Source organism: Diabrotica virgifera, chromosome 6, assembly GCF_917563875.1.
Source record: "Diabrotica virgifera virgifera chromosome 6, PGI_DIABVI_V3a".
Classification (NCBI taxonomy): Eukaryota; Metazoa; Arthropoda; class Insecta; order Coleoptera; family Chrysomelidae; genus Diabrotica; species Diabrotica virgifera.
Window position 1 is genome coordinate 235438332 of NC_065448.1, and position 6522 is coordinate 235444853.

The window sequence follows — 6522 nt, forward strand, 5'->3', positions numbered from 1 at the left end:
TTATGAGTATCTGTTACTCATAAGTGTGCATTTGTATGTATCGCATTTCTGGAATGTCAACAGTTGCAAACCTTTATTTCAAAAAATGTTTTCGAATTTAGCTTTCTATTAACATTTGTGCAACCAGACAATGTTCTAACTCTGGTTTTCTTTAATTGTAGCATTTAACTACTTGTAACGCCGACCTGACGATGATCTGAATAATGTAGAGATCGAAACCGGTCGTCAAAGTATAATTAAATGATTGTGAGTAAGTCTTTGTTTCATTACTGTTTTCTTTTCTTTTGATATGGTTTTTGACCAAATTAGTGAGTTTAAAGCTCCTATTAATTTCTTTCCTTTCATAATTCTTTCCTCTATTTCGAATTCTGTCCTTCCACTTTGTTGGATTCTCGTTCCAAGGTATACATGATCAGAGCTTGGCTCTATAACCACATAATCCTCTAGTTATAACTCATTTTTTTGTCCTCCTATACACAAATATCTGGTTTTCTCTACATTATCAGCCAGTTTGTCATAAATATTAGATCATATCTTTATCCTGGGCAATCACCACCTGATCGTCAGCAAAATTTAGTGTGTATAGTGTCGAGTCATCGTTTAGCTGTATCCTCATGCCAGAACATAATTCCCAGAACATGATTTATTCAAGGCCTCAGTTTTATATGCTGATCCAAATATTTTCGGAAGGTGGGATAAGTTACAAAATATGTATAATTTTATATACTGCAATTCATAGTTCTACAAACTGTTCCCGAAATTAATAAATTATTGTGCTCAAATGTTGGCAAATTCTGCCTCAAATGAACGGGATTTCTCTTGTCTCAAAAGAGTCAAAACCTATTGTCGAAACACCATGAAACAAGAGAGAATGTCAAACTTGTCTCAAATGTCAATAGAAAAAACTTTTAAAACCTCTCCAAAACAATAATAAATTTTACAATGACGTTATAACCTATTTTGCTACTTCGAAACAACGTAGGCTAGAGTTAACTTATAAACAGCTTTAAGTTCTAAATTTATAGGAAAAAACAAAAAAATAAATAAAAAAAAAACAAAAACCAAAAATCTCCTATGAAATTGAAGCCATTTAATTAGATGGCATACCTATCTGAGGAGACAAAACCTTGCCGACCCTGTCCCTAAAGTCACGAGCCGCCACTGCAGAGAAATAAGATTTTTTTCTCGTGACACATCCCCTCCAGGCCGAAGCCAAATTGTTTGAGTAGTATGGACATCTATTGTAGCCGATTTTGATGATATACATAATTATAAACAAATGAAGTCTATTAAAAAGTGAAGCATTCTAAACAAATTTGAGAATAAGAAACTTCATATAAAAAATGTTCGCTGAATATGTCTATCCTTATTTACTGCTTAGAAAATTGCAAAATAAGTCATAAATTTTGAGATTTTTAAATATTCATAACTTATGTAAAAATTAACTTAGAACCTTCTTATCACAAGGAATGCTGAGACTTCTTGTGCTTAAATTATATTTTAAATTTCAAAGCAATTGGTCAAATAGTTTAAAAGTTATTTAATTTATTTATCCCAAATTCATTTTTTTTTTTTGTAATACTAAGTCAGAAAATTATGAGATTACAGTAATACTTCGGACACTTCATGAAAGAAGAACATTTATACTATTAACTTAATTAATAAAAATGACAAAAAGTAATTTTAAACAGTGTAAAATTATTTTGCAAAAATATGTCGATTTTTTGCTAACTTATTAACAATTAGAATAACTTTTTAACCGTTACCTGTAGAAAAATTATTTTTTCATATTTAGAAAGACTGAATTTTTATACACAGTTAGAAAGAAAAACAATTGTCCTAAGACAATTAGGAACGAAGTTAGCCCCCCCTTTTTCTAATTCACATGTTCTTGCAAAATAACTTTGCAATATTTAGAATTATTTTTTGTAATTTTTTTTAATTAAATTAATAGTGTAAATCTTCTTCTTTCATAAACTATCCAAAGTATTATTGTAACTTCATCATTTTCTGACTTATAGTGTTGCAAAAAAAATAATTTGGGAAAAACAAATTAAATAACTTTTATCTCCAACCGTCACTAAAGTCATTCATTATTGTACTCATTTGCGGCAGTAAAGTAACACTTTATTGTACTGAAAGAAGAATTTTACTTTACCTGCCGCGATTAATCAAATTAACCGAGATCGAATGTAAGTGGTCGATGGCAGTAATCGAATGGCGAGTATTTGAGTGGACTTAAAATTTATTTACTTTAATTATTAAAAATATTGTACGCAATTTGCTATATTATCCATTAAATGTATGTCAAAAAGTGAAATTCTGTAGTATTTTGTAATTATATTCATATAAAATAAATTAAAACTTCGATTTGGTAATTATTCAATATTGATAACTATCGATTAAAAATCGAAAGCGGCCATCTTGCAAGTTAGCTGTCATCACTGTCATGAAATTATTATGACGTCTAAAATTTGAAAAGTTTATAAGAAAATATTATTTTATATCAATAAAACATATCTTAATCGATTGTCAAATATACCAGCAAACGAGAAGTAAACTCAACCTTCCCAGGGACATATCTGAGCTTCTTAGAGACAATACAAATATCAACGTTTTTAACGGAAATAGGAATAAAAGACATTTAATTGTATCACAAATTTTTCAGGTATACTTTTTGTTAGTACATTATGTAGGTATTTACCTAATATTATAATCTCTTTTTATTTTTAATATGTATTGTTCCATTGTTGGCGTTTATAACCCCAGTAGTTCGGCCGGCATTAAATTAAAAAAATATATGTTGGCGATAAAATGTTGTATGCACCACGTCAATAAAGACTCTTTATCGAACTCGTCTGTTACTGGCCTCGCTCGCTACACTCGCTCTTCTCGTAATATCAGACTCGTTCTATAAAGAGTCACTTTATACTGACTTGGTACATAAATAACTATTTTCTACAACCGTGTTAAAAATGCAATTTTTAGCACTCCATACGAGCGTTAAAAATGCTACTTTAGGGCACTAGTCCTTTAATAGTTATTTTCCTAACAAGTGCAGAAAGTCATTCTTTTCCGCACGCGACTGCAATTTGCCGAACGACGCGAAGCGGGAGTTCGGCAAGCAGTCGAGTGCGGAAAAGAGACTTTCTGCAAGAGTTAGGAACAATATTTTTTCTAAGAGTCTTTAAAAAATTACCAAGTCTTAATCAATTAATTTAATTAATATGAAAATACATATAGTCCGTTCTTTAACGGTAAAATATTGCAAATCCTCTAAATTTTAAAGAACCGCTTGGATTGACATGAAATTTGGCATACACATAGCTAATAAGTCAAAGAAAAAAAGTGATATTGTGCCGATATGTGCTTTTGTCCTGGGGGTGGTTTTCACCCCATCTTGGGGGTGAAAAAATATTCGTCCAAAGAAAGTCAGGAAATGGATAAACTGGCTAATTTTAAGTAACTTTTGTTCTATAGAGTTTTTTCACTAAGTCAATACTTTTCGAGTTATTTGGCAGTGAATATGTTCATTTTTTCAACAAAATAACCATGCTTTTAGACGGTTTTTCGCAAATAACTCAAATAGTAAGTATTTTGTCGAAAAAAGATTCGTAGCAAAAATATAGCCTGTAAAAAATTTTAAAAAAAAAATGGTGTATATATTACGTCTCTGTACCTAGTAGAAGCAGAGTTATAGCTATTGAAAAATAGGTTCATATTCGTTAAATTCCAAATGTAATATTTTAACGTGAAATAACCCAAAAATGAAGCACATTTCGGGGAAAACTCATTACAACTTATTTAAAGTGTTTAAAAAAAGCTTCATTTTTGTTTTATTAAAAAAAAATTCTAGAATCAAAATTAAACAAGTTACGCTCAAGATAAAGTTAGTCCCTTTTGGTTTTGGTAAAAAAATCGAGAAAATCACCCCCTAATTAGTATCTTAAATAAACTTAATCGTTACGACTTCACAAATTTATTGACTCGTGTATATATTGTTTATATGATCTGTAAGTTTCATCGGTTCAAAGTCTTTATTATTGAAAGGGCTGTAGTTAAAAAGGGTTAAACGAGTCACTGATCACGAATGTATGCAAATTTAGAAACACCAAATCTCAATCAATTTTGGTCTCACAGAAAAAAAAAGATACGTAATGTTCAGAAAAGCAAATCTGACTTTTTTTGTTTTTCGAGATTTTTGGTATCTCTAACAATTTTCAAGTTATTTTGAAAAAAAGCATATTTTTCAAAATTTAAATTTTTAAAAATTTTAATTTGAAACCAAATTTTTTCAAAATTAAGCACTTTGAATCGATGAAACTTACAGATCATATAAACAACATAAGTAAAATAATTTGTGGAGCGGTAACGATTAATTTCATTTAAGTTGCTAATTAGGGGGTGGTCTTCCCGATTTTTTTTTTTTTTTTTGCAAAAACAAAATGGACCAACTTTATTTTGAGCCTAACTTGCTTAAATTTAATGCTAGAAACTTTTTGTAAAAACAGAAATAAAGATTTTTTAAATACTTTAAAAAAGTTATATAAGGTTTTTCCCAAAAAGTGCTTATTTTTTTGGATATTTCACGTCGAAATATTCTATTTGAAATTTGGTGAATACGAATCTATTTTTCATTGGCTATAACTGTGGTTCTACGAGATCCAGAGACCTAACGTGTACACCATTTTTTTTACTTTTTTATATGCTATATTTTTGCTAAGAACGTTTTTTTCGACAAAATACTTACTTTTTGAGTTATTTGCGAAAAACCGTCTAAAAATGTAGTTATTTTGTTGAAAAATGAACATATTCACTCGCAAATAACTCGAAAAGTGTTGACTTAGCGAAAAAGCTCTATAGAACAAAAGTTGCTTAAAATTAGTCAGTTTGCCCATTTCCGGACTTATTTTGGACATATCTTTTTTCACCCCCAAGAGAGAGTGAAAGTCACCCCCAGGGCAAAAGCACACATCGCCACAATATCACTTTTTTTCTTTGACATGTAAGCTATACGTATGCCAAATTTCATGTCAATACAAGCGGTTCTATAAAATTTAGAGCAAAAACCGTGAAAGAATGGACTAATACACAAATTAATTCTTTGACAAGGTTGTCAAAACCAAACGTTCAATATAATTAGTTAGCATGACGACAATCTTGGTTTCCATCACGATGATTCAAAACGACTGTTATAGGGCTTTTCATTCACAGTCATTTGTTTCGAGCTTCTGTCAAATGTCGTATAATCCGTGCGTATTAATATTATACACAGACTATACAACATATGACAGAAGCTCGAAACAAATGACAATCGATGAAAAGCCCTATTGTCTACCGATTTGACTTTCGAATAGTATGTCAAAATAATTTTATTTCATCCAATTGCCGCGTTAATTTCATTAAAACAGGAACACAATAAGATATATTTGAAATAAATTAGTAAGTAATATCTAAATATTAGTTTATTGCAGGTATTATAATTACTTTAAGGCCATATTAACATATCTAAATTAACATGCGTGCGGAAAAGTAAAAACCGCGTGCGGAAAAGTAACACGCGTGCGGAAAAGTGAAACTTTCTAAACTAAAATGCGTGCGCGAAAGTAGACTTTTTGCACGCTCGTAGAAAAAAATTTTATGGCACTGCAGTTTGTATTGACCGTATAGGCAATTTTGATGTAATGTCAAAAAAAATATAAAAAGGGAATGTCAGTCAAGTTCAAGTAAAAGTTTTTGTAGATATTGTCCTGTAATTACGTTTGTAGAAAAAATATTGTATGATATGCGTGTTAAAAAGTACATTTTTAAGGCACTCATGTGAATTGCAGAATGAGCGATAGCAAGTTATGCTCGCAAACTTTCACATGCGTGCCTTAAACGTGTACTTTTAACACTTATATCATAAATAACTATTAAACTATTTGACCGATTGCTTTGAAATTTAGGGTATGATTTAAGAAGGTTCTAAGTTGTAACGTTACAAACGTCACATCTTTGCTATTTTATTTTTAAATAATTATTATGTTACTTTATTTTCTTTAACATTTGATTAATAATTATCTTCTGTATTCGTTTTAACTTGCTTTTTCGTTAAAAACTTGTTTGGCGCCCGTTCTATAGGCAACTCTCTTTTCATCTAACATTTAAATCATCAACTGAACCAAAGAATACATATCTCCCAAGAACCGACACAAACGGATTATCTATGAACTAAATTTTTATGCGCATGTGCCAGATCGGCCATTTCTCAATTTGTATGAATAGCAAATAATTTTGGTGACATTTGTCTTGTACAGGATCGGCGTTTGTTGTCACAGTTGTTTGTTTGGCTTGGCTTGGCGTTAGTATTTTGTTTTTGTATCAGTTTGTAGCTCATAATATTTTGTATAGACTTATTTTCTATATATATTTTCTTATATAGCCTACAACTATTAATTGTTACTTTCCAACATTTATACAATTTAATTCTTTTTGAGATATCTTGATTATGTGAATTAATTATTTTAAGCTTTTTCATGA